The sequence below is a fragment of the Lethenteron reissneri genome, chromosome 29 (assembly GCF_015708825.2).
Source record: "Lethenteron reissneri isolate LAM-NWPU_2019-01 chromosome 29, ASM1570882v1, whole genome shotgun sequence".
Taxonomy (NCBI): domain Eukaryota; kingdom Metazoa; phylum Chordata; class Hyperoartia; order Petromyzontiformes; family Petromyzontidae; genus Lethenteron; species Lethenteron reissneri.
The window spans coordinates 10,715,686-10,743,641 of NC_083807.1; the positions used below are offsets into that span (position 1 = coordinate 10,715,686).

Genomic DNA, 27,956 nt, shown 5'->3' on the forward strand with positions numbered 1-27,956 from the left:
CTCAGCCACAGGAGAAATCGGTGTTGAGTCATCAAGTGCCAGTCATTGAGCGCCCCCTGCACCAACCCGCACTGACCAGTGTGGTATTCACGCATGGTCCAACCGTCGCTCAATGGGAGGTCCCGCATTTCCCTATGCTGCCCCTACTGTCTGGAACTCCCGCAACCATCCGTGCTGTCGACTCCCCCTGCCTCTATGGAAGTCCAAGTCCCAATACCTTCCTGTTATCGCCCATGAATGTCCGCCTCTCTCTCTCTGCTGATAAATACAAACTAAATAACACGTCCACTGTTTCTGCAACAGCATCACATTTGGATTCTGTATAATTGTGATTTGTATTTGTAATTGCAGTACGTGGACAGAAGTGGGTCCTCAAGGGCTGAGGTTTGGGAAATCGTAAATATTTGATTTCTCGCTAGCCGAGGAGGTGCATAGACTCAAGAGATGTGTATGATCGGCTAAGCTCGAAGGCAATGATCCTTATTAAGGATTAATTATTATTCAATATCCGGTCATGGAGAACTGTTCATCTGTCAACTTCAATAATTGTAAGGCAACGTAGTGTCTGTTAGTTCATCTGTCGATCTCTCTCTGTCTTTAGGAATGTCCTAAAAATATATCAATATGTTATCATGGCCAAAGCCATTGATGCCACCAAATCTCTCCAATGCTTTCTACTTTCTGCCAGATCCCACAGCTGCTGCATAGTTGACACGTAACCTCAAGCTTTGCCATAACAGTATCCTAAGCCGCCGAATTCTTGGAGACCATTCCAATGTGTCTGGGTAACCAGCCCTATCCTATCCTTCACACATGCCCCAACAAGTGCAATTGTTTTTGTCTCCTCATACCTACCATGTTCTCTTACGACTTCTGCATTCCAAGGATACATCTTTCCATTGGAATGAGCTGCGGTTTAGTGCTTAAACATTATTCTTATCATTATGCTTGTTTCCACTGGAATGGATTAATCACTGAGTCTCACGACTCTTTTACAGGGAGGGTCTTTTCAAATTCTTGTTCACATAATCCCAATTGGGTGTGTTTTAAAATGTGTCGAATGTGGACCATGGCGCTGGCACACAATGGCCTACTCTTGTGAATTACATCACGGGATCTTTACACCGTGAAGCAGACGTACGTTTCTGGTTGCTGCTTTTTATGTAAAGTTTCTTGTCCCCCCCCCGCACAACACCTCCGATTAGCACGGTTGGCTACGTACTGTGCGAAAGAAGTTCAACACCCAGACATGTTCTTGGGTCTTTCGGTAAAATCACGTAGATAGGTTCAAAGAAAATAACAAAAAATAACAAAAAACTACGACGTTTCGATCGCAACACAAGCGTTCGTCATCAGGAAGAAAAAGGAGGGGGACAGCTGCTGAGGCAGACTGTTTTAAAGGTTTAAAATTGGTGTAGCCCAAGGGGTCATAATCGAAGTGGGCGGGGCTAGTTATGTTAATGTGATAAATTAGCATGTTAATGTAAAATCGAAGAGCGGCCTCCACGACAGGGGCGTGGAGGTGGCTATGTTAATGTGAGAGATGAGCATGTTAAAGGGAGATCGCAGAGCAGCAATGTCGAGCTCGGCGAGCAAGGTGGCTGTGTTAGCGTGGTAAACGTAACCTGTTAATGTTAAATCAGAGATTCGAAAATAACAACTAACATCGGAAGGTGGTAGGATGGGGACATCACAGCCAGTTATGACTTAAACTGGTTGATAACGTCCTTCCAATGATTGCTCAGTTTAAGCCCATCTTATCGATTGAAGTTGTGTCTGTGTCTGTATACGTGGATGGCTGCATGAACTAATCTTTGTTGATAGCCAGTGGGTTTGCAAAGTACCTTCGTCTGAGATAAATCAATTTCGTGTGAGCTCACCGCATTAAAACAATGATCAGCTAATTTCTCACATTAACATCACTAGCCCTGCCCACTTCGTGTATGACCCTTGGGCGACACACATTTTAAACCTTTAAAACAGTCTTGCGTCAGCAGCTGTCCCCCTGTTTTTTTCTTCCTGATGACGAACGCTTGTGCTGCGATCGAAACGTCGTAGTTTTTTGTTATTTTTAGTTATTTTCTTTGAACCTATCTACGTGACTTTACCGAAAGACCCAAGAATGTGAATTCTTGCGGTCACGAAAGCTTTAAGACACAGGCGTGGTTAATACACCTGGATCCAGACCCGTGAATATCCGCAACAAGTGACCAACGTGCTCCCTCCAGGCCATGTCGCCATCCGTTAAAACGATGGCTTTTGAATTCTGAATGAACCAATTCGGTTACAGTTTGTCTTCCGATTGCCTTTGTGGACATCAGTCACCATTCGAGGCACCCACCGGGTATCATCGATTATGTTTATGGACTGTTGGCTTCCCATTACCCACAGGGGAATGGCCAGTACTATGTCTTCTCTTTAATAATAATAGTAATGGCCATTTCCCAAAACATTATCCTGATGCATTCGTCTGTTTTAAGGCAGTGGTTGATGCTGAATGGGGGACAACTTTTTGCTGTAATGTGTCGTTTTTGTCGAAATGAGATTCGCCGACCACCTGCCGCCACCTCGTGGCCGAGACAAACTCAGCACGAGGCATGGGTGCGCGTGACTGCGGTGTAACACGATGGCAAATCACGTGTTCAGTGACGTGGGCTCTCGGCTCGTACACGCACGACACTGACATTTCATTGTGCGCTGCGTTTCTCAAACGTTTTTTATCATTTATACCAAGATAATTGTACTAGATCGCGTATTTAAATTCGTCGTGTTTGTGTTAACTGTGATATGTTTATTTTTGGCATCGAGAGATTCAACAATCTTAACACGGAGAGATAGTTACAAAATATATATGTTAAAGGTTTGTTTGAATAGTTGAACAGAGTTCTCCAGTTACTATCAACAGGCTGTTTCAATAAAGGGCAGCCAATTGAAATAACTGAGTTTATTCTGCGCCCGTGTTGCAGCAATGAAGCTGGGTTTGACCGCACGTTGAACTTCTTTCTCACCGTACGTAGCCAACCGTGCCAATCGGAGGTGCGGGGAATTATTGACAGAATAATTCCACAGTAGGGAGGTCGTGGTCTGAACTTGGTAAAATAATGCAAACCTACGTTTGGTTTGGCGTTGTCATTCGATGTACATGGTAGTCCAGATGTCTTGTGACCCCCGTTATATGTTTCTTCAACTTTATTTTTTTTTAAGTAAGGTTTATTTAAAACAGAAATGAATGTGCAAAGTGGGAAAAAAAATTAGGGGTCAATTAATTTGGGGTCACAAGACATCTGGACAACCCTGCACTGTATTCCAAGTAAAAGTTAAAGGTGCAGCCCTACAATTGCTCGTTCACACCACTGCTGACGGTGGGGCCTCCACTACAGGAAGCTGTAGAGAGCCCAGTTATACTGCTGGCTAGACAGAGGTGGGGGGAAGAGAATTGAAGCAGCAACAACCTTTGGATTGAATGTACGTTGTGTATCCAAAGTCTAAAGTTAATACCGTACTCATTTTGAGAGGGCTAACCAAGGAGGTAATCTCGTGTTAATGTATGCGAGGCCAACTAGAAACACAATTGGGAGTAAATAAATCCCTAGATTTATGCAAAGGGATGCAGCGTTCTTCAAAAAACACATGCGCAAAACGAATTTTCGTAAATCGGAACGGCTTTTGTCCCATTAATTTAAGACTAAAAATTATAGATGTGTTTCGGACAGTCATAACAAATAAACTCCTCACCTAAAAATCGACTTTTCACAATACACAAATAACAAGGACATGTGAAAACGATTGAGAAATAATGCATTTGTTTTTAAATCACCTTTTCAGGGAACGCACCCAAAGATTGACGCGTCCGAATCACTGGAAAGGTGTCGTGGGAGGCCGCCACTGCTACCACTGCAGGGGACGCCGCGGCGCTGTCGCGAACGGAGGACGACGCAGCCTCCCCGGGTGGCTTCTTGTTTGGTGGCCTCCTGGCGCGTGGCCGTCGTGAAGTTTCGTTCACGTGGAAATTGCGTTAATGCGACATTTCACAAACCGAAAATTCGCAAGTCGAGGGATATCTGCCCTCGAGTTATTTAGCATTTCTCCTGGGGTCATTCCCCATTGTGACACGAGGCTCTGTTTGTTGGGACTCGTCTTGAACATGTTTTGGGCCAGGACGACTCTGATATAATGGCGATAATATATACACACACACACATGAAAAAGCAAAGTAAAAAAATGTTTGGCAAGAGTATATTTATTGAAAATTAAACAAAAATACAAGAATACACGGCGCAGCAGAAACATAGCAAGTTATACACCGACCTTACTAAAAAAGAATATCACGTAGCATGCTTTGGTATAGAGTTCAAAGTTAGAACTGCAATACTTTTTGAAAGCACCTATCAGCTTCAACACGTTTAACGTTCATATGTGTGGGTGAATTAAGGCACGCCACCTTTAACCTCGGCTTCACAGGTTCTTAAATGCTTTCGCTGTGCACATTTCAGTAAACAGTCCAGCTAAAGTGAGTAAGTGCTCTGTTATTTACCATGATGAACAATTCTCGAGAGACAGCCTAACATTTCAAAACACACCACACACTATGAGACATCTCCTTTACCAGTGGCAAAATATAGTAATAGGGTTTTACCCTTTCAACTGGTACAAAAACTGACACCTTTATACAAGGCATCATGTTTGCAATAACCACAACACAAGCAGTCAAAATGCAAACAAAAATAAACAACTCTGATGATGATAATGATATGCACTGTCCTTGAAGTTGATTGGTCCACACCCGAGACAGCTTTTCTTAGAGCATTTTGGCGTCATCTGGTCCAACACCAATGGAGACTAGGCTCTAAGAAAAGCTGTCTCGGGTGTGGACCAATCAACTTCAAGGACAGTGCATATCATTATCATCATCAGAGTTGTTTATTTTTGTTTGCATTTTGACTGCTTGTGTTGTGGTTATTGCAAACATGATGCCTTGTATAAAGGTGTCAGTTTTGTACCAGTTGAAAGGGTAAAAACCTATTACTACAAACCACACACACAGATCTTAATACTCAAGCAGTGTCCCCCTCTAACTCCAGTCCATTCTCTGCACCACGGTCCAGGTTTTCATGTCCCGCCAAGGTTATCACCCTCCCAGCAATCGCTGCCGCAGTAACTAAATATTAAGCCTAAGTCTACAAGGTAGGCTAATCATAATGTATATTTCATGCAAAAGTATACATTTGCATGCACCTCCAACAAACGAATTAAGTGCTTGTGTTGTTTACATGTCAAATATTTAAGGACTAATATTAATTTAGTCAAACGCATTTAATACATTTGTTTTGCATAGAAGTCAGTGCACGTCAATGTCACTCGAAGCGGTCATATTTTATAATGTGACTGGCATGTTAGATGAACTACATACACAACACAGGAGCTCGCTTGTGGACTTGAGAGCATGGTTTCATTACCGAGGAGGGTGGCTGTGGACATTCATCTCCCGAACCGACTTTTTTTTGTCTCGCAACGACGGTGATAGCGCGATCGAAATAAAATAAGATTTGGAAGAAAAAAAAAGATTACACGCAATCCAGGATCTCAACAGGATCTAACACAGCTCCTCTAACATGGCCATTGCAGCCATGAGCGAGCGACCCAAACCAGCCCTGCTTACACTCATCCTGCTTTTTGTGTTTAGTTTGTTGTCCTTCCCCTGCCACCTCCGATTAGCACAGTTGGCTACTTACGGTACGAAAGAAGTTCAACATACATACAAAGAGATAGATCTCCCATATAGCCTTAACCAGACTGTTGGGGCAAGTGCAGTCTGCGAGCACCTATGAAGCCCGGCACGGCACACGAGGGGGTGTGTGGCCAGCACCACGCCCGGCCGCCTTTGTCTCCCCAGTGGCAATGTTTACACACCGCACCAGACACTCATTTGAGGCTGAGTCAACCCTGGGAAGTCCTAGAACCGGTTCGGATATTCGTCACTGGTGTTGTCCGTGAGTGGTAATCGAACTCAGGTCACCGGGGTCACTTACTCGTGCACATGCACTGCCAATTTTAGTCAAAACCCCCTCCTGGATACGAGGCCTTGCCTATGTCGTGTCGGTAGTGGGGATTATTTGACCATACTGCACCACGTTGGTCAACGTGGGTTCGTGAATTCGTGGAGCATGTTTGAATATAGTACAGTACTGTACGACAATATATTTTGCTGTACTGCCCATTTGCCGAGAGATAACGTCCCTCCACAGAGCTGCACAAGACCTGTGTTTGTGCGTGTCGGATTGACCATCTTAGACCTATCCAGGCTAAATCCTGTTAAGATTTTAGGATCTGTCAATATTGAATGCATTCCAAGTGATTTGGCCATAGCCTTACTAAAAGCAGATTTAAGTAAATTTGATGTACATTCATTGAACTTCCTACAAATGTTAACGAATAACATCTCAATGTGGTAGATAATGGATTTTGCTTGAATTTTTAATATTTTATTGTTATGCGTAACCGCATGGGGAGAGCACCCCGTAGCGTGACCCAATGGTAAACAAATGATTGTGGAACCCAGCACCAAACTTCATACGCAAGCAAAGCCACTTCCGAGAATCACAGAGTTATAAATGGCTGTGAAGCTGATGTCAGGAAAGGGTTTAAGCATAGTTCAAGACCGAAGACCAAGTAAGCTTATTGTGCGTTTTCAATTAAAAGTATTTACACTACAGCATGGGGTTTTGGGGCATTTTTGCATACATTAGCCATATATCCCCTATATAGTCTACAAAGACTTTTGGGGCAAGTGCTGTTAGCGAGCTTAGCAGCAAAAGGGTGGTGTGACCAGTGCCACGCTTAGCCGCCTTTGTCTCCCCATTTTTTACGTTCACATACAGCACCAGGTACTCATTTGAGGCTGAGTCGACCTATGGCAGGCCCAAGGCATGTTCGGATATCAGCCGCTACCGATGTTATCTGTAACTGAGAATCGAACCCAGGTACCGGGTTTGTAGCGCAGTGTCCCAACCACGATGCCACCGCTCCCCACAGTTTTGCATGCACACAATCATACGCACGTTCACACACACGCGCACACACTCAGGCAAAGTTTATCTAGGGCAAGAGCCGTTATCAAGCTCCTATGAAGGCTGGCACAACACACAAAGGGCCGGTGGAATCAGCATTATGCACACAGAGCTTTGGTTGTTCATGAGTTAAAGTTGCTCACAACCGAGAAGAGCCCCAGCTAGGGTTCAGAAACCAATTGCCATCGATGATGTTCATGGACAAGATTCGAAACTTGGCAAACTGGGAAGAGTAATGCCGCTCCTTACATGTATTCACGTAAAATCTCACCTACAAACACACCTATAAACACAACTGTAGAAACATTTGTAGGTGCATCTACACACCACCTATAGATACGCGACGCCTCCGTCTGCAGTAACAATCACACATGAAGATACAACCCTACCTCGGGTGCCAGTGCATTTGTCAACAAGAGCGCCAGATGACAAATAACAAAAAAAAATACAGTATTAGTTGCTAATGCACAGTTGTCATTTCATCACACAATAATACAGCACTGGTGCATTTCAAGACAATCAAGTTGTATTAAGGATATAAGCCACTGAACACTAAATGACTGCATATGAAGTGCATTCATATGTGCTGCATTATGCTAACGAGATGCCTTAGTCTGAAACTGTTCAACTGTAATTAAAAATACTTTTAATTAATGCCTGCTTGAAGGTCTAACTCCCCTTGTTTGTTTTGCACACGTGAACACAAAACAATCGATTTTATTGCAAATGCAGAACCGAAAAAACCTTATAACCGAAGATAAAAATAAAAAACTACCCTCTGAAACTGACGCAATGTAACGTAATCCCATTTAATATTCACTTGATTTAATAGTCACTTTATAATTAGCTTTTCCAGGGTATTGTAAAATACTGCATTGCAATGTTTATGTAAATTGAAAACTTAAAATACGTCGATGGAGAATTGCTTTTTCGAATTCAAATCAATTTTCACATCGCCGCTTAATTGCCTCTAGCTCAGAAATAGAGTAAGAATCCAGGTATCAAAATGTCACATTTGTCTTTAACTACCGTTAAAAAGCTACCACACTAACGGTCAAATCATTATGCACCTTCCCTTTACAATTACATTTCCATGGATTTTTTTTTTTTTACCATTTCTCCAATCCGAATTCACTCCAGAGTTCCCTCGCAGCAGACACAATTCCAGTTGTGTAGCGAGTTTATTTCACAACCTCTCGGTGAGACTTTTTTTTTAAACATAGGCAAAAATAATACAAACACTATTGAAAATAAAGCTTATGGAGCTGAACTCCTCTTATCGGCAGCCGTACTACCCACAACTCCTATTACCATCTTCTCCGCATTATAGATGCTCTGGAAAGCAAGACCCACCGAAAACTCTGTGCCCAGTGTCAATCAAGTTATACAAATCTGGCCGCACGCACCTCTCTGAATATAAGATGCACCCCGAACTTTTGCTTTCAAATACCAGGCGGAGAAAGATATGTGCTATCATCTGGAGAACACAGTATCCACAATGTTTGTGAGGTCCACAAGAACTCATTCTCACGCCCCTATACTTAATTTCTTCCTAACACCCGTGATTATTATGCAACAAAAATTGTAGGTAAATTTGCAGATTACCCCGAAGATGATAGCATCTGCAATGACCATCGCCCACATTGCTGCAAAATACAGGAGTTCTGCTCAAAATGTAAGCGTAAATGATACCGTTCACTGTACTAGGCTGTGGTCACACGGGTTCTTAAACGTCAGGCGGACGAATTAAAATGTAAATGTGTCGATGCTTCTGCAAAACAAACTCCTTTCAGTGCATTTTACTGTTTTCGAGAACAAACAAAAAAAATACACCAATAGCAGTGGCCAGGAGAGTAGACTGAGTGCCTTGCGGCTGGTTGTAAGTTACACATTTCAGAGAGGGAATTTTCCTCGAATTTAACCAAAGGTCAGGGTCACAGGTAAACTGATACAGCAGCGAGCATGTGCCATTGATCAACTGTCCAGGAGTCACGAAATCCTGCACTATTTGCATAGAGAGAGGCCAAGTCCCTGTCATGAGTCACTGAACTCCAAATCGAGAGGTTGTGAGCACAAATACTGGTCGGAGATCAACTCAGTCCATCGTCGCTCTGGAATTGATAAAAAAAAACGAGCACCAATGTATGGGACGTCCACAGTTGTTTTGTTATGGGTGGACTAACCCCCGTCATAAAAATGTGGAATTTCTGACAATGGCTCAGAGCTGCTAGCAGTTGTGAGCACCACCAATGGTTTATATTTAATCATAGACCCAATTGACTTTTTGTAACACAAATTCAAAAATATTATTAATATATATATTTCTTCACGAGTAGCCACGTCGATTTAAAATAAGCAAAACTGCAGTTTCATACTGAATATTTAATGAGGCTGTTTTTGAGATTTTTTTATTTATTTGTAATTATCAATAAAAAAAATGTAACAGAAATACTGCTGTGGTCAGCTGTAACCATGCCAGTGGCTCACCCGCATATCGTGATTGCAGAGACGTAACACCATTAGGGTTTGGTCGATGATGTATTGGCTCTTACGATGACAAATAGCCCGCCGAGTAGCAGACCGGTTCGCGAGCTCACAAACTGCGCTGGCTTGCACTCGGCCCATTAATGATTCGACTTCGTGCAGTTGCGTGGTAGTCTTCGCGAGATATTAGCAGCTATAAGCAAAGGCCGTCCGCCGTCGAGAGCGTGTTCATGACACTATGACGTCATTCACGAGGAAACGTCACCGAGTGCCGGTACAATATCCACAAATTCGAAATTTTGAATATCAACACAATTATCCCGCAGGCCTTTATTGCTAGAGAGACCGTCAATCTCAATAACTTAACCGGGTTAAGTTATAGAACGCCAGGTTGAATGTAAACATTATTTGTTTGGCCAATTAAAAACATCTCCGTGCAGTGTTTGGTTGCCGTTGCCGATTCATCGTGCCGAGGGTTGTGTTTGAGGTGACCACTGGCTGGTTCACGCTGCTTTTACCTGCCAGAATAGCGCCCTCATGCCCCATTTGTCTGTAACACGTGACCCAGTGCAAAGCCTCGTGACTTCGCATTCCGTCTTCTGCACGCCTGTCATGGTTTAGCAGAGGGACATTGCATTCTTAACGGTTCAAGAGGACTCTCATAAGGCAGAAACGTACGAGTAGTTTAGCTCTGTGTATGCAGGAATTAAGCAGGGACTGAAACAACTGCTTTTAGTTTACTCAGGCCATGTGTTTTCACTTTGGTGTCCACAATTCCATCCAATGTCCTTATTCAGCCATGTGAGTGTTGCATTACGATGTCTCGTACAAGTTCAATGGCATTAAATGCCCTTTATTTAATCAGGTGAGAGTTAATCATTTCTTGTTCACAAAATCACAGAGACAGCCAGAAAAAAACCGGAAATAAAACTCTACATACAAATAAAAACTGCACACCCAATCTTAAACAAACACAGCAACCAGAATGCTTTGTGTGTGCATATATGTTCTTGCACACACACACACACAGAGCTTGATCTACATGTTAGACAATGTGTTTTTTATTCAATGTATATTTCAGAAAAGATGGAGTAATTTGTTTTCCAGCTGTTTCGTCAAGATGTGAATTTGAGTCCCCTCTGCTACATTGAGGAAGCCCAATAAAGTGCCAATGCAATATGTGGATGTTTATTGTCTAAATGCAGAATTGTTGCTGTGGCTATCGTATCATTTACATTTGATTTATATTGAAGGCTGCATGCAACCTGAATTGCTTAAGCATTGTGGATAATTTTCATTTTCTAACATTTTACAGAACATAATTAACATGTCTAATCATTCCATTTCTAAGGAATATGATTTGCATTGCTGGCATAAAAAAAAAGGTAAGTGTCTAAGCTGCATAGAATTTTGGCAAAAAAAAAACCCCACACTGCCTTGCAAGCCTCAACACAGTGCATCGACATCCACAGAAGCCTCGCTGGTAATTAATGTTGCAGTAATAGGCAACGTGTTTTCTTTATGGATCTATGATAGTTCAACTATGGTCATCCTATGGGGAGACAAGTCAATGTGGAATTTCCACACCAGTGACTTAAGTATCCTAACAGAGATGAGCCCTGCCCAATGCTAATTTGAGCGGGGGGGTAGGGTGGGGATACAAAAATAGAAATTGCATTAATTAAATCAGGGCTTAATTTCACCCGGAGCCGTTTGGGGCTGAGCTACAGAAAATATGATACCTGCCACCTCCCACCCGCCCCCCCCCCACCCTCCCCGGAACAGGATCCGGGGAGGGTGGGGGGGGGTTTGGGGTTGATTGGAGAATTGTTACAGCGGCGACAACAGCGTCGCTGTCGTCGCAGTCAAGTAGTCATTGACACAAGGGTCGATCTCCAGGAGGAGAGACGGTACCGTGCGTGCGAGCGAGCGAGCGAGTGGGCGAGCGGGCAAGCCATTACTCTTCGCTCGTGAGCTGCAGCGCTCGCATGCGCTTGAGGCTGTAGGAGCTGAGCGCCAGGCCCAGGAGGCTGAGCATCAAGGCGGCGCGGTTGGTGCGGGTTTCAGCGTGCCCGCACGCCAGCTCCTGTGCCGACTGGGTCTGCAGCTGGACAGGGCACACGCGGCCACAACATAAAGGCAACGTTCTCCTATCGTCTCCACTAGAGGAAGCTCTGGAGAGCCCCTCTACATGGGATTTTGGCCTACTCTTTCACGCAATTTTTTTCAGTAGTGAAGACCTTAAATCAAATGAAACATTAAGTAAATAAATTGCACATTGATCTGTATAAATATTTAAAAAATGAAATTAATTTGCAGTTATTTTTAATTTTATGGTATGCTCATAAAAGCACTTACATTAATATTGACGAAACAATTAGTCCAATTGCCCATTCATAAAACTGCCAAGGAGGGAAATATTACTTAGGATTAATGAGATGCAATATTGTTCTATTCCATAAGGACCATGGTTGTCGAAAAATATACATTTGCCATTTATTCTTGGACCATAACTTCTGAACTTTGAGGCAAATATTAAGTTACAAGGCTTTAATTGTTAGAGTTCTTAAAAACCAGAAACACCTCACAAAAGACAAATGTTCATCATTTAGTAAATGTGGCCAGCGTCAGGCATGTCCCCACAACCTTTATCTCCCCATTGATGACACTGTATTTACGAATATGCTGCACCTGCTAATCATATATGGCTGAGTTGACTTTTGAGAGGCCTTAGACATGAACCAGTTACGCATTGCCAACGGTGTCAGGCACGTTCAGGAATTGAATGCAAGTTGAATCCAAGTTTTCTAGTGCAGTGCACTAACCATTAAAACACTCCTCCCCACAATATACATACAAAGACGAAAAGCCCCAATTACAGCCTTAACAGACTATTGAAACAAGCACATTTAGCGAGCACCTATGAAGGTTGGCACTGCATGAGAGAGGGTTGATGGCCATCACTACGCCCGGTCATCTTTATCTCCCCAGTGGCGATGTTTACGCACCATGTACTTATTTAAGGCTGAGTCGACCTAGGAGAGGCCCAGGACTAATTTAGATAATCATAACTGGCGTTGGCCGTGAGCAGGAATCCAATTCTGGTCGCCGGGTTCATAGTGCAGTGCGCTAACCACTTCACTACTGCTTCCTATACACATACACACACACGCAGCTACATACGCACACATGCGTACATATAAGCTACAGTTTTTAGCATTGATACACTATGTCCAAGTACAGTGGCATATTAATAACAACCCGACAATGGCGATGTGGCAAACGAGAGGGATTTTACATTAACATCCATTATTTAGGAATACTACCAGAGAGTAATGGTTAGCACACTGGACTTGCAATGGTGGTGTAAAGTGTGGGTTTTTTCAAACGTTTGACCAGCGTGGAAGAGTAAACCAAATTACACTTTAGATGTAGAGATGTCTCTACATCTCTACATGGGCAAGTGATTTCAGAGCTTCACCTTTTCCTTCGTAGTTATTTAAGTTCGAGGTTGCCTGCCCATTGGCATGTTAGGTGTGAGCGGATTAATAACCATTTCAACTTGGAACGGGAACAGTATGAGTATTCGCTCACTCTCGAAGAGAGAACGACTCACATGCGCAAGGAAGCACAGACCAGCAGGAAGGCAGCCACACGGTGAGCAGGCTCCAACAATTGCCCAAGCTTTGCGGTACTCTCGATATCAAGGCGTTATCAGCCAATACACGTGTCTCTACATGTGGGAGGATACCAGAGCACCCGGAGAAATTCACGCGTGCGAGGGGGAATCACTGTATCCCACACTGATGGAACAAGTGGAGGTCCACATTTTTAAATCCTTTATATTAAGTTCGCTTGCTTGCTTGCGTGCTTGCGTGCTTGCTTGCTTGCTTACGACCGTGCAAATCTTTCGGTCGTTTTTTAACCCACTTCCCGTGATCCAATCGAGCTGACATTTCCCACACAGACTCGTTGTGCGAGACAATTAATGTTCGTGAATTTTTTTTTCCAAAATGTTACACTGTTTAGGGAAAACAAATTAAATATTTAATTACCAATTGCTTAATACTGGCAGACAATCATCTGACCCATAGGTGGCAGCCATCTCAAGCCAGAGGACGAGAGGACTCTAGCCGCCACGCATATAAAGGATTTATAGTGAAAAACTTTGTTTTTACGGGTTATACTTATTTGCTGTTACTCCCTTCCGACGAGCTAGGAACTGGCACCTCGCCGCCCACTGGGAATGGAGTTTCTCAACTTTTGTGCGATCCACTAACCCCCACCTCCACCGTGCTCTATTACAGGCCAGCTAAATTGTCGATGTATAAAAATGTCGTGGTTACCTGCAGCAGGCGAAAGTAGCCGGGGGTCAAACGGCTGAACCGCTTCACCATCGCAGGCGCAGGTGAGGCAGCAGGGCTTGGATCACAGCGTGCCCCTCACCCTCCGCGTCTCTCGTCTTCTGGTCTAAATGAACGATGGGAGATCTCTCTACATATACGCAATGTGGCTGATCGTCATGCCGCTTCGAATGGCAGCAATTATTTCCGTAAGACAGTTAGAATAAAGTCACGCAGGTGAAAATATAATAAAAATGAAAAAACTAAATTGATATTTTATTTTGACCTACGTGACTTTACCGAAAAAACCAAAGAGTATGGATCCTTGCAGTCACGAAAACTTTAAATCTAGAGTTATAATAAAACATGCCGTATTTCTTTGTATGTATGTGACACATTATCGCTTTATTATGCAACACCGTACGGTGTAATAATGGAAATCGTAAATTAACAATGACACAAAAGTGTGATGCAATGTCCAACCAATTGAGTCTAGTATTTATATACAGCACTGTTATAGCATACTGATGTTATAGAGTAAAAACCTCAATACTGTGAAAGGTAACAACAACACAGTCATGATGACAATGCCATCAATGAACTTTACACGACATGCCAGGCACCGTTGAAGACGACGAACGTTCGCACCCTGCTCCCTACACTCACCTCCAAGCGAGCCCACGAGTTGTTATTGCTTCTGGGCTGCCCCCCCTACCCCCCTAGCTATGACGTTGATCCGTGTTACCCCCTTTGCCCCCCACCCCCCTGCTCTCTCTCTCTCTCTGAGCCACGGATGGGGGGACACTCGGCACGCCGGTGTCTATTTAAGAGGCAGGGGACATGGGGACGAGGCGTCCCTCCCCTGCCCTCCCACCACGATGCCCAAACCAGTACGAACCAAGTCTCCCCGGTCTCCCTTTGAGCACTGGCAACTCCCTACAACGCCAGCCCTGTGCGTGTGTTTAGCACACTGTTGCATAAAGCCACGTGGGGTGGATAGGAGCAGTAGGGTGGGGGGGAGGCAAATTTTAGAAATGTGTATGTGTGTGATTTTGATTGGTGTATTCACAATCTCTTAGCACGACACTGAACAAAAGGCGCATGGGGAGAAAGTTGATAGATGTGTGGTGTGGATTTGTAGTGGGGAGCACGGGGTGGCGTAGCATCTGTCAGTCGTCTCGGTCAGTCAACCTACAACACCTGGGACTCTCGCCGTGACCTGCCAGCAGCGAGCCTGTGACACGTGATGTGGCCTCAAGGTGCACCTAGCCTGGCACAAGTGCCGTGGTGGTGATATCACCACCACTCAATAGTGAGCAGTGCTTGTTGTTGTAGATTTGTGTATTCACAAGCTTTTAGGCATGGTGTAGCAAAGCTTAGAAATGTGTGTGTGTACGTTACGTTGATGATGTAGTGTCGTGCTTAGTGCGCTGCACTAAGAACCCAAAGACCCGAGTTCGATTCCAGCTCACTCCCAACACCAGTGACGATTATCTGAACCGGTCCTGGGCTTCCCCTAGGTCACCACGAGAGAGTCAAAGGCAGCCAGGCGTGGTCCTGGCCACCCACCCCCTCATTGTGTTGTGGCACACTTCAGAGGTGCTTGCTAACTTTACCAAAAAGTCCGTTAAGGCTATAGGGGGGGATCTTTTCATTTGTTGATCTGTATATTCACAAGCTTATTGTGCATGTGCCTACGTCTAGTTCATGTTAGTTGTGCATAGGCATTCTGAAAGTGGCTCTCATTCCTGGTTCCGATTCGGCGGTGATGCACTCATGCCACATTCCCATGGCCAAAGTACAAATATTCACATGAAAGAGCCCCTGTTGTGATCTTAGGGAAGCACCACCGAGTTGTGCAGACCCACCAGGTCGTGCCCAGTTGGATGATGATGATGATGGCCATGATGGTAAACATTATTTATAGTGATGATTGGAATTATTACATTGACCTTGGTTTGGAATTGAACTCAAGATCTCACAATTGAAAGCCTTATCCTTATGGATAATATTGGTCGCAAAAGCCTACGTGTTAAATTGAAAGGCCTTTTGCTCATTCACCAAATCTCTATACACACACACAGCACGTGTATAGTACCTTACATAGTATTTTTAGTGTCTCAGTAAAACTTTGAATTATGTATGTAATAAAATGCACACATTAGAAATACCGATTTAAAAGACATGCAAAAAGTTGTCATATAGCAGTGTGTGGGAAAGTGTGCCCCCTACTGTGCAGAGATTAAAAGGCCAATTGAAGTGTTTATGGAGAGGAACCTGAAAAAAGATATTCCGTAGTTGTTCTCTGAGAGACTGAGAGCGACTCTGTAAGATTGTCTAATGGATTATTCGTCTTCTGACATGATGCCGATCGCAAAAATGTAATAAACGGGGGGGGGGGGGGGGAGGAAAAACGATTTAACAAATAAGAAAATATATGTACAACTCTATGTATGCTATGCCATGCCAATGTTTTGCAATGAATAAGAGCCAAGCATAGGTATTTCAATTTCAATACGCATAACATGTTTCTATCTTATTATTGCGCAAGTTGTTTGTAATATATTCTGCAATATATTAAAAGTATTCACGTTAAGCCTCTGCCTTTGCCCTGCGTCCAATCTGATAAAAATACAAAGTATGTTGCGCACATGTTAATGCATTCATATCAATGAATTCCTGCATGCCCATACATGTGTGTCTGTGTGGGTGGTTGACTTAGCCTTAATAAGTACCTATTGTATTGTGGAAGCATCAGCATTGCGTAGACAAAGTTAACTAAGTGTAGTGTGGATCGTAATAGGTGTTCACTCACAACAGTTGACCATGTGGTTTATGAGGCTGAACGGACAAATCGTTGTCCTTGCGTATATTTTTAACAGTTGTCTGCCTGTATCGATACACTCGTACTAACAAGAGCACTAATACAACGCTCACTATCCAATTCTCTATCCGTCTCCGCGTGTCTGTCATCCTGTCAGCCTCTTCAAAACAAATGTCACAATGTGCCATCACGCACCACTGAGCTGCCACATTTCATTTACATCGAAGCAAAGCAAGTGCCGTGCCATTACGGATAGAATCGACAGAACATATTTCAAAACGCACTGCATATATACAGTGCTGTATGGAATGGATGATATTTGGACGGCTGCGTAGACCAGTGATTGTTGTCCTCATCATTAAGCCACTTTTTATGGCTTTTTTTTTTATTCCAGCAGCAACTCGGTAACTTTTATGGGTAATTGTCAAAACGTTATGTCTCCTCGAAGGTGAATGTTAAAGACTCCCGTGACATTATTTTTCACGAGAGAAGGCCAGTGTGGTGGTCTCATAGCACAAATCTCACATTTTAACCATTACCGTACTCACAGAATGATTGACAATGAAATACCCTGACATTACTGTCCCTTTTAAAAATATAGCAATCCCAATTTCTTGAGACAATTTTATCAAATGACGCATCTCCTTGATAAAAAAAAATGTCCGTTAATTAATTGTATAGGTGCAGAAGAACTGATTGACATATCTGACAGACCGTAAATGTGACTGCTGCAGTAGCATGCATAACATAGTTGTTTGCTTTTACTATCAGTGTACTACTCTCCTCTGCAATGTGTCAGTGGCTTTTAAAAGTAACCTCAAAGAACTGAACTGTGCAGCGCTTGTGCAAAACAGCCATCACGCAACCCACAGAGGCCATTCCAGTAAAATGCAAGTCAGTCACAAGATGTGTTTAGATTTTCTAAGCAGTGTGAGTTGTAAGCATTTGCGTGTGTCTTTATTTCCCTGCCTGGCAGAGGACATTTAGTTTTAAATAACAATGATGATCAACTTCAAGGACAGTGCATACATTATCAGAGTTATGTTTTTTGTTTGCATTATGACTGCAGGTGTTGTGGTCTATGCAAACATGACTCCTTGTAAAAAAAAGGTGTCAGTTTTGTTGCCAGATAGAAGGGTAAAAAAAACAATTATCATATTTTTTACTGGCAAATGAGGTTCCAATAGAGTAATAATAATGTTTAGTTTTATGTAGCATCGTCCATACAAATGTCATCTCACAATCGCTCAAGAACTACGGACAAGTTAGAAGGCAGCCAGTTGGTGAGAAGACGCCAACATATACCCAAGTTCTTCACTCCTCTATACACGAAGATGTTTTCAGGCAATAGATGTTTATACACGTGGGAAAAAAAACCGGAGCACCCGAATAGAACCCAAAGCGTGCGAGGAAAACAACTCCTTCCTCGACAGTCCGGGTGTATCGGGTCATAGGTCACAGTACGTGAGATCATAACGCATTAATCACTGCGAGCTCATGCACAAGAGCTGATCGAAGCACAAGGCAAATATAGGAAAGCACATGTCGATGTCAACAAATGGAGTGTGTAGTACGGAGCGGGAAGAGAACAGTATGTCGCGGTAAGGAGAGAGAAGGAAAATTCCCTACCGAGAACATATTTGAAATACACAGAGGAGGCTGTTTGCTCAACTTGCATTTGTACACAATTTTACACATTCAAGCTGAGGCCTTTAATGCGTCTTTGTGAAAACACACAAACTGAACCATTCATCTCCATGGCTCAAGGAGCAGTGTCTGGTGGTTGTTGTCAAGAAAGGCCAGCTGAAGACATTAGGAAGGGCCGCATAACATTGATTGCGTGTGTGTGTTCTACATCAATGTGTAGCCTCTACTTAATACAGGGTATTGTGAAATAAATAAAGATGCTTTGCTCTCTGACTTATTCAGGGGAGCAGTAAGAACATAACGTGGTTGATAAAAAAAAACTCGTTTAAAATGTAGTGCTGTAACCTAAACATGTATTCAAGAGTCTAAAATGGACTTACTGTGTATCAATAACAGCACCATAGCTCTTTCAAATCAATAAAATAATGTATTTTAAAAAACACATCTAGAAAACTGTAATTTTAGCTGTGACGGTCCCACCTGATGACGGAGACTTGTGTTGCCTCCGAAACGTCGTGCTTTATTATTTTATTTCCATTATTACTTTTATTAACTTTTAATTTTATTTTTTACCTACGTGACTTTACCGAAAACACCTAAGAGTATGAAAAAGCAACTGTTATTTAAAAACAAAGTGCCTGTTGGTTAACCACCCCATCAGGGACAGGAAACAAAGCAGAGGGAAAAATAAGTGTCCTGTTACCACCAAATATACAAGTGACTGCTCAGGGAACGTGCATTTGATGTTGGGTGATTTTTGTCTATCCGTGAATGTCAACAACTGTTCACATTTAACTCTGTGCCAGATACATTTTGCACCAGCTGTTATAGTTCGTAATTGTTCGTTTAACTGCTATACCTTTATTATGGAAAATATTTAGTGCAGTGCCTGAAAGAATTGTGATGATTGATTAGCTCTTAGTTCTTTTCATTAGCGGCCTGCCCTGTAGTTGTCTCCAGACTGTAAACAGGCCAGAGATGTTCTCATTTGGAAACGCTCACTGGTTTGCAGAGAAACCCACAGGTTAATTAAATTAGAACGCTCATTAAGATTCCACAATCTCACCTACATCACACACACACACACGCTTCCAGAGAAGGTGCCATGGGGCCCTTGGCTTTAAACGCAAGCCACCTGTTTGTGCCGTAAGCTACACTGTCCTTGATAAACAAATACAAACGTGGCCCAGTTTGTTTCATATCGGCGCATGACAAGGCTACGAGCCCCGTGCTAAACGAGTGTCACTCTGCTGGGAGCCATGGCCCAGTTTAAACGTTGCCCGCATTTCAGAGCCGATTTGGCGACCGTGACCATCAGCCGGCCTTGCTCTGAGAGAGTTACCGCATTAACGCTGCTCTGCTGACAGTGAACTTTGAGACTCACACAGCTCTATGTAAGTGGATTATTGTTGTCACAATACCGTACAAATGCCTTAAGCCCTGGGAACATGAGGCCGTGTTTTTTTTTATCATTATTGGTATCAGTGTTGTAGAAACGTGAGTTTAACTATTGTGCAGTAAATATGGAAGAGGCTTTGTTAAGGTTTTCTGAGGCCTAAGCGAGATGTACAGTGGAGGAGACACGTGACAGGGGAAGGAGTTGTTGTATGTATGTTGTTGAACTTCTTTCACACCTTACATAGCCAACCGCGCCAATCGGAGGTGGGGGAAAGGAAGAGGCACATGTGCAGAGTCAAGGACTTTGGTGAGTGAGAATCACGTCAAGTCTAGAAGGCCAACTCATATACATTGGGAGTTGAAGGGCAGCAAGGCAAGGTGCTTTGAGTCGTATTAAGAACAATGTAAATTGGTCTGGTCAACACCATATATACATGTTCCGTCACTAGCAGATGATCTCATACATAGGTAAGTAGATTTCCACATTTCAGTCCTGTTGTTTTGGTTATCAACAATGGCAAACCATCAAGATGGCAATCATAGGCAACGGCGGCCACACAATGTTCAACTTAACATCTTGAGAGTATCATACGTAGATAAATATAGTCACCCTTCCCCTCAATACCACTCCGTCACTCTCCTGTCCCCTCAGCCTGACATACAACACATCCACACCATCTCCTAAAACTGCATCACCATAGCCATCCACAACATAATCCATCATAACACCTCTATCCATAACCTAACCTCTCCACCTGTCAGTACTAGTCCCACCCACCCCCCAAAAGCCCAAAACAATACAACACACACATCGTACACCACACACACACATCCCACACCACACAACACCACACACATCGCACACCACTCCACACAACAACACAGACACACAACAACAACCGCCAATTTCCACGAAGTGGCGGTGATGTCGACCCGGCACATGTGGCAGGCTATATGCACTTTGAGGCCACGTCAAGTGTTGAAGGCTCTGTCGTAGGAGGTCATGGGACAGAACCAGGTGCCAGGAGTTGACTGACTGAGATGACTGGCAGATGCCTCTCTCCCGTTTGGAGATGACTGCAAGTTGGAGGGTGAGTCCCATTCACCGCTGAATCTCGGACCGCACAAGTGGTTCAGCGTTAATTTTATTTAGATAGGCACATCCCCATTGTTTTTAAAGACATTGTACTCACCAGTGACAACTGTAGCAACACGACCGCACTCTATGATAGCTGGCTCCAAACTGTGTCATACGCCTGCCCACATGGCCTTGTGGGAGCCTCGGTACCAAAAAAGTTAGAACTGATGACGTACACGTATGTCACGGGAACGGGAAAGGGTTAAAGAGTGATTTGTGATTGCTGGCTGAGGCAGATTCCATCTCCTCAGCAACCCATGACGAACGCTTATCCTTGCAGCACCACACGGTTCTCCGAACTTCCGAGCAAAGGCTGCAGTAAGCCTCCTCATTCCGCAATGTGGGATGATGTATTGTAGACGGTGGGAGTGCGCCTGTTCGAGCACCTCTTCTATCAGCAAGAGTCTTTGGGGAGGTTTGGACTGTGTCACCAAAACAGCCATTGCAGCTGCATGAGCCACATTTCTGAACCTCAGGTATTTCCCCTCGGCATCAGGATGAAAGGGGGATGCTGCCAACCCCAAGTGCAAGCGATGATGAAGTTCTCGCTTGAAACTTTCATCAGCTAGCTGAGACCAGGCCACTGTGGTTTTAAATGGGGTCTTAGGTGGACACCCACCACCGCAGTCGAAGAATGGTAGGCGCATTTTACAGATGACAAGTCGATGGTCAGTGGGCAGATCAGCTCCGCGGTAGGTCAAGGACATGGGCCTGCATCTGCTGTTCCATTACTACCATATGCTGTACTGTCTCCAACTGCATGGGGAGATGTTCTGGCTGTCCAGATTATCACCCTATCTGCTTTAAAATTGAGTATGTATCTCCTGCAATCGTGATTTTATATGGATACTCAGACAATGTAGACGGTGGGAGTGCCCAATAAGTATGAAAAGATTTACTCGGCAAAACATCCCCAGCAGGATACACTTGAAAAGAGAATCTCCTAAGTAGATCAATAATAAACAAGGAAGATCAATCACGCATATGCATGGCTTCTGTGATGCTTTAAAAATGTGTTTGTCCTCAGAAGTACATCCAGCACAGTGTTGTATTAGCAAAATCACATGATGTATCACATTATTGACAAGTTGTAGGCAACTCTCTAATACTTTTGCCTGGTTTCCTCTCGGATTAGTCTGTAAAAGCAACATAACCAAAAACTAACGGTTTAACTACATTGGATTATCTCTTTACGACAGTTATCATGGCACCATTTTACAGACGAACAGAGAGACAGACGGACAGACAGACGAACAAAGATAACGCATTGCCACTTTGAACCTTAGTTGTAAAGCATTAAAATAGAAGTCTAACCTGTTTACGCTGGTAAAATCAGTGGCATCAATGCAACCTTACACTATTTTTGCAAAATAGTCAAATAATTTGAGGTAGCGGCACAGTTTGTTTTCTTGTTGATATTAATGCATGGGCACCACGAACTCTTGTTACACATGAGTTGCTTTGAGCGGCAGATGACTTTAATAACGATAGAATAAAGTGTACCGCGTGTCGAATGGTCTGGGACGGCACCATGGATTACATCTTATTTTTGTTGACTGTGGCCTGAAAAGTGTCTGTTTTGTGGTCACAAAATAGTTTTAAATGTTGCCGTAGCTTTATAATAAATGTTTATTGTGTTACGTCTTGGCCAGCCAATCGAAGTTAACGTAGTAGCTGGGAAGATGAGAGCACACACATGTCGCCCTCGTCATGGTTGTCACGATGCACTGATTCATTGATTAATATTAAGTGGCGACCACGCATGGAATTATCCTTTAAAATAATCAATATTTTTACAATAGACGTACATTACGTAATATGTTAATGCTATTCCTGCATTTACGTAAAGCACTGTATACCTACATTTATATATCTATATTATACACATGTAAACAAATATAAAAAAAAAAAAATAGTGACATTGAATGGCAGCAATTCATAGGATTGCTTGGGGGAGTTGATTGCTACACCGTTAGTCTGGATAGTTGTGATTTTACGATAAAAATGCCTGTGTGTAATTGGGTTCACGACTGATTTGGCCACGATGATAAACGTCTCTCGTAGCTGCCCTCAACCTCATGCACGGGGCAAAGCGCACGTTGTTGCTTATCACACAGACCGATACATCCTGCTCACAAGACAAAATATTTCAAATCTAAAAAGAGAATAAGACAGGTTTACGCTCGCTTATCTGGCTCGCGTTATGTAACGCATTGTTCTTAGTGTGGGTCCTTTCTGACGACTGACCTTAAGTCCGGTCAATGTGGCTTGTTGCACGTGAGGCACATACCCACCCACAGACACGGACACGGAATGTCCCACTGCTCACTGGGGGCACCTCTGATGTGCTTGACTATGAACGTGATGAGCGAACAATAAACTAATTATTTTTATTTTACCAGGTAAGGCCCACTGAGCTATACAGCTCTAGAAGCAACCTGGCCACAAAGCAACCTGGCCACAAATGATAGCTCAATGAAGTGGCTTATCACCTGGAAATTTATAGCAGAAGCCAAATATTCTAAACGCATGTTTCTAAATATACGGGCGTCAGGGTTGGGATGAAACCCATGACAATGAGTGCATTGCAAATATTTCTTGAGGTTGTGATTTACCGAGATGTGCCTCAAGACAGAGCACGCATTGAGGCCGAAAGTGAACATTTGCTTCATAATAAAACCTCTGTAATAGTTGCAAGTCTCAACAAAGATCAAAGACTACACGTTGGCAAAAATAAATCACTTTGCTGTATTTGTAATTCAGTGCAATATACATAACCAGTTGATAGGCCACGAAGGTTAATTTATTGTTATCGCTGTGTATTTTACTTTGTGAATCGATGGTAACACTTTATAGAAGCTGACTAAGCTCACCTCTTGCAAAAAGAAGACTTTTGAAACGAATAACATAGGACGATTATTGTTTATTATTATTATTATCTTAATGGCATTTACTATCAATTGGCCTTTGACACCGACGCACAATTGCCTACTCTTGCGAATGAAGCCCATCGACTCAAGAGTGAGTGCACGCCTGGCATTAATGCAACGGGAGTGCATCGGCTGCCACAGTGGAAGCACATGTATGGATCTGCCGCCAGTAAGTTTGGCACAGTACCACAACCCTGGCTCGGGCCTTCCGAAGCTGCCTGATACCAGCCCCCTCAGGGCATCAGTACGTCCCAAGCCAGACAGAGGCGTGTCAGTCTGGTTTAATCTTACCGAGCCAGCCAGGCGAACCAGCCAGCAAACCTGTCTGCTGCCATTAGTTCACCTGATCTGACTGGCAGTAATCTGCGGAAGTTAATGAACGCATTGGGGTTTCCATGCACGTGAATACATTTCCCGTTGATGTCTTGGCAGGTAATAGGCAGCCAACCAGCGTAGCAGTCGGCACGCTTGGTTACCGAGTGTGATTTTTCACACAGCAGTGATGGTTCGAGTGAATCCGTTCGCCTGTTGATTTGAGGATTTGGCAGTGTGTTTCCTGCCCAATAAGTATGGCTTCAGATGTGGTCAACCATCGCGTGTCATTGTTAGAAGACAAATTCACGACTTGAAATACGGAGTGAAATCCTGAACCCGAAAGGAAAAAATGTGAATAATAATCCACTTCATAATTTACTGCCCCCTATCAATCCACTGCAGAATAAATGCTTCCCCAAAACCGTGTCAATCATGACGGTTGTTTGCCTACTCTTGTCAGTGCCTGTTGGTGAGGGGCAGACCCAGGTATTGGTTCGTAGTGCAGCTCACTAACCAGTCTGACGCCACACCAACAGTGAATTACACTCATTGGTTTATTCGGTAAAGTCACGTATGTAGAAATAAAATAAATATTAAATAAATAAAATTAAAATAAATCACGACGTTTTGAACGCAACACAAGCGCTCATCGTCAGGTGGAAATGGGGTAAAACACATAGCGAAGGAACACACAGGGGGACAACACGCACATAGCACGTGGAGAACGGCAAACTGCAGTATAATTTCTGCAGTCACGAAAGCTTCAATTCTAGATTGGTGAATTACACCTGTTGATGTGTAGCTGTGGTATCCAGGATCGCATTCAAAGGAAGATTAAATAGCGAGTGTTCTTATTTAGGCAGTGTGTCCCGACTATTCAACATGAGTTTGAAGCTTCGTTACGGAAAAACACACTTAACATTACTTTAGAGAGTACCTTCATAGCACTATGTTGACATCACTGCATTTATATACTCATATGTATGGGTAATATCCAAAAAAATGTATGCCCTAAACTATATTGAACATGTTCTATGGGTAATAAAGTATATATATAAATGTCTCTACATTGTTCCAAGGGCGAAGATACAGCCTTTGCAATTTCATTCTTAAGTCATTGCTCGCAAAAGGACTTCTACTAGAGGAAGCTCTCGAGAGCCTCTCTAAAGGGTATTTGGCCTACTCTTCCATGCTAGACATGCATCTTGAAAGAGGTGTTCTTTACTTCCTCATATATATACTCGATCAGCCTAATGGCTTTCCAGACTTGTGTTCATCAGCAGAATGTCTCACAGGTGCCGGATTGTGATCGTTTCAAATAGAGCCAAGCTGGCAAGGAAGCCCATCAAGGAAGCCGCCATTAGTTAGGAGGTCAAACTGCACAGGGAAACGTGCCCGGAAACGCGCAAAAGCTCTGCAGAGGCACATGACAAGTATGTTAAGACTATCATACGCACGTATCCTGATACTCACACACAGCACGGTGTTACATTTTTTTTTACATTAATAACATGGAAATATTGCATAAGCAGCATCTAGATCTGGGCAGTGGTAAAGCGTGTTACGTTTTATCGGTATTGGTTTCAGAATACTGACGTTTTCACGAAAGCATGTGAAGCATCCTAAGATGGATGTAAGGATGGACGGACATCCTAATTTCTGGGCATTGCAATACATAGCGTATGCACGCCTTTAAAAGTTCAAATAACCTTTGAAAATTTATTTCGCTGGACGGTAGTGCAGTGGGATACAGCCCTACGAAATTGATTGGACAGCTGCTAGAACCAGATCGTGGACAGGCATGTGACAGCATAGTTGTCGAGTGTGCAGGCGGTGTAACTGCACCGGGCCACACAGGCCAGGGATCGGACTACCAGGGGACAGATTACGAAGAGGGGGGGAATTGAATAGCAGAAGCCCATGTTATTCCCTGCACTCGGGCTCACGCCAACCCCACTACGCAACTGCATACTCTCACGCCACTCAGCCATCCCATCTTTACATTGTACACTGAGCAAGCACTGAGTGTAGTCTTGTTCCATTGTGTAATAGGGATATTGATCCCTGCTCCCACCCCATTACTGACTGCTATTATTAAGCCGGTAAACACCAGTGCTTCATGCCACGGAGGAGCCCAAAATAATGTTTCCAAAAACAAAAGCCGTAATAGGATCGTGAAGGTATCACTCCTAAGCTAAAGCTTAGAAATGTGGATGGGAATTGATAATTTCGATGCTTGCCCAACCGCAGACTGCTTTAATCACTCATGGCATTAATCATTATAATCAACCCGATTTTTTGGGGGGTTCAAATTGCATTTGGGCGTCAAAGAAACACTCCAAAATGTGTTTAGAATGTTTTATATAATTTGATAGCACTCATATATCGCATAGCAATTCACCAGTGTAGGCAATGCACGAGAGTTAAAATGTAACCCAACACGTGGGGCAAGTGAATTGGGCTTACTATGATCCCTTCCAAGTTTAATCCGTATGAAATTTTAATTAACGGCTATGTCACGTAAAGACAAGAATAACATTGCAGAAGCTGACAAATGTAACGTTACGTAGCAATTTAACAACCCCTGTAATGCTCTCTGGTTCTTTCGGTAAAGTCACGGAGATAGAAAAACAAATTCTAATAATTATTTTTTCTATCTACCGAAAGTCACGAAAAGCTTCAAATCAAGATTGAACCCCTGTAATAGTTTACAATTTATTATAAATATTATTCTTAACTAAAATGCATATTGTTGAAACTAATATCAGTGAGACAGTGCAGCATTCACACCGTGATATGACGAATAATACAACGTAAACGTACAAGATAATACGTTAAAGTATTTAAAAAAATAATTGACAGCCATTTGGCAAAGCCACTGCTTAGAGGCATATTCACGCTTTCATATACTGACTGCACCATGCTTGTCCAGGGCACATTGGTGAAAGGGACTGCCCGGGTCTGGTTTAGATGTCAATACATGAACCATGGCTGGGAATCTAACCCGGCTGTCATCGCGCGGTGCGCTATCCACTAACGTCACGTGACAGCAGAAATAAAAATCATCAACAACATGAATCTTAATTTTGGAGCTTTCGTGACTGCAGGAATTATTCTTTGGTTCTTTCGGTAAAGTCACGTATAAAGATAACATAATAAGTTGAATAATTATTTAATTTATAATTTTATCTTTTTAATTATTTATTTTATTATTTTGTCTTTATACAGGCAGTATACGTGACTTTACCGAAAGAACCAAAGAATAACAACATGAATAGCTATTTTACAATGTGAAGAGCACGAATAAAACAATGATGTTGCAGAACGGTACTCAAACATAACTTTTTTTTAATAAAAAAAAGTAGCCAATCTTGACAAAAGAGTAATGTACAAAAATACATTGCAGCCAAATTTCAGTCAATGAACCCAATCAGACCACTGAACGAACTCGAGAAAACCCCACGACTTATCAGTTTTACCAATTCAAGGCACAATTAAAGGTACGGCGAGTGCAGCAGTTGACAACGAGGAATTAAATTTGCTACCATTGCACGGCACGTCCGTTTGGTTTGACACATTCCTTGACCACGCGAACGACAGGACGTGCAAACGTAACAAACTCACCACTCGGGCAGTGAACGGGGAACAACACTGCAAACGATGGCTCTATCAACCTGCTGAGTGTACTGATGTGCCTAACAACATAAGGCAGCGGCGGCGGCGGCGGCACCAGCAGCAGCAGAGACGTTTTAAAAGTTGGCTCGGGAAACTTTGGCCACAGCCATTGCCCCAAGCTAAGCAGCTGCCTTT

The 27,956-nt window shown here is 43.1% G+C and overlaps 1 long non-coding RNA gene across 3 annotated transcripts; it reads right to left on the reverse strand.

Moving 5' to 3' along the window:
- Nucleotides 1-4,224: 4,224 nt before the first annotated feature.
- Nucleotides 4,225-27,939, reverse strand: LOC133349234 (uncharacterized). 3 transcript variants are annotated; one of them, XR_009755923.1, is made up of 3 exons: nt 27,771-27,939; nt 13,898-14,021; nt 4,225-11,658 (listed from the first exon to the last, which is right to left on the reverse strand). It is a non-coding gene; the product is annotated as an uncharacterized LOC133349234 (long non-coding RNA). The 3 variants fall into 3 exon arrangements; XR_009755921.1 differs by lacking the exon at nt 27,771-27,939 and adding an exon at nt 14,561-14,814; XR_009755922.1 differs by lacking the exon at nt 27,771-27,939 and adding an exon at nt 14,518-14,556.
- Between the last annotated feature and the right edge of the window lie 17 nt (nt 27,940-27,956).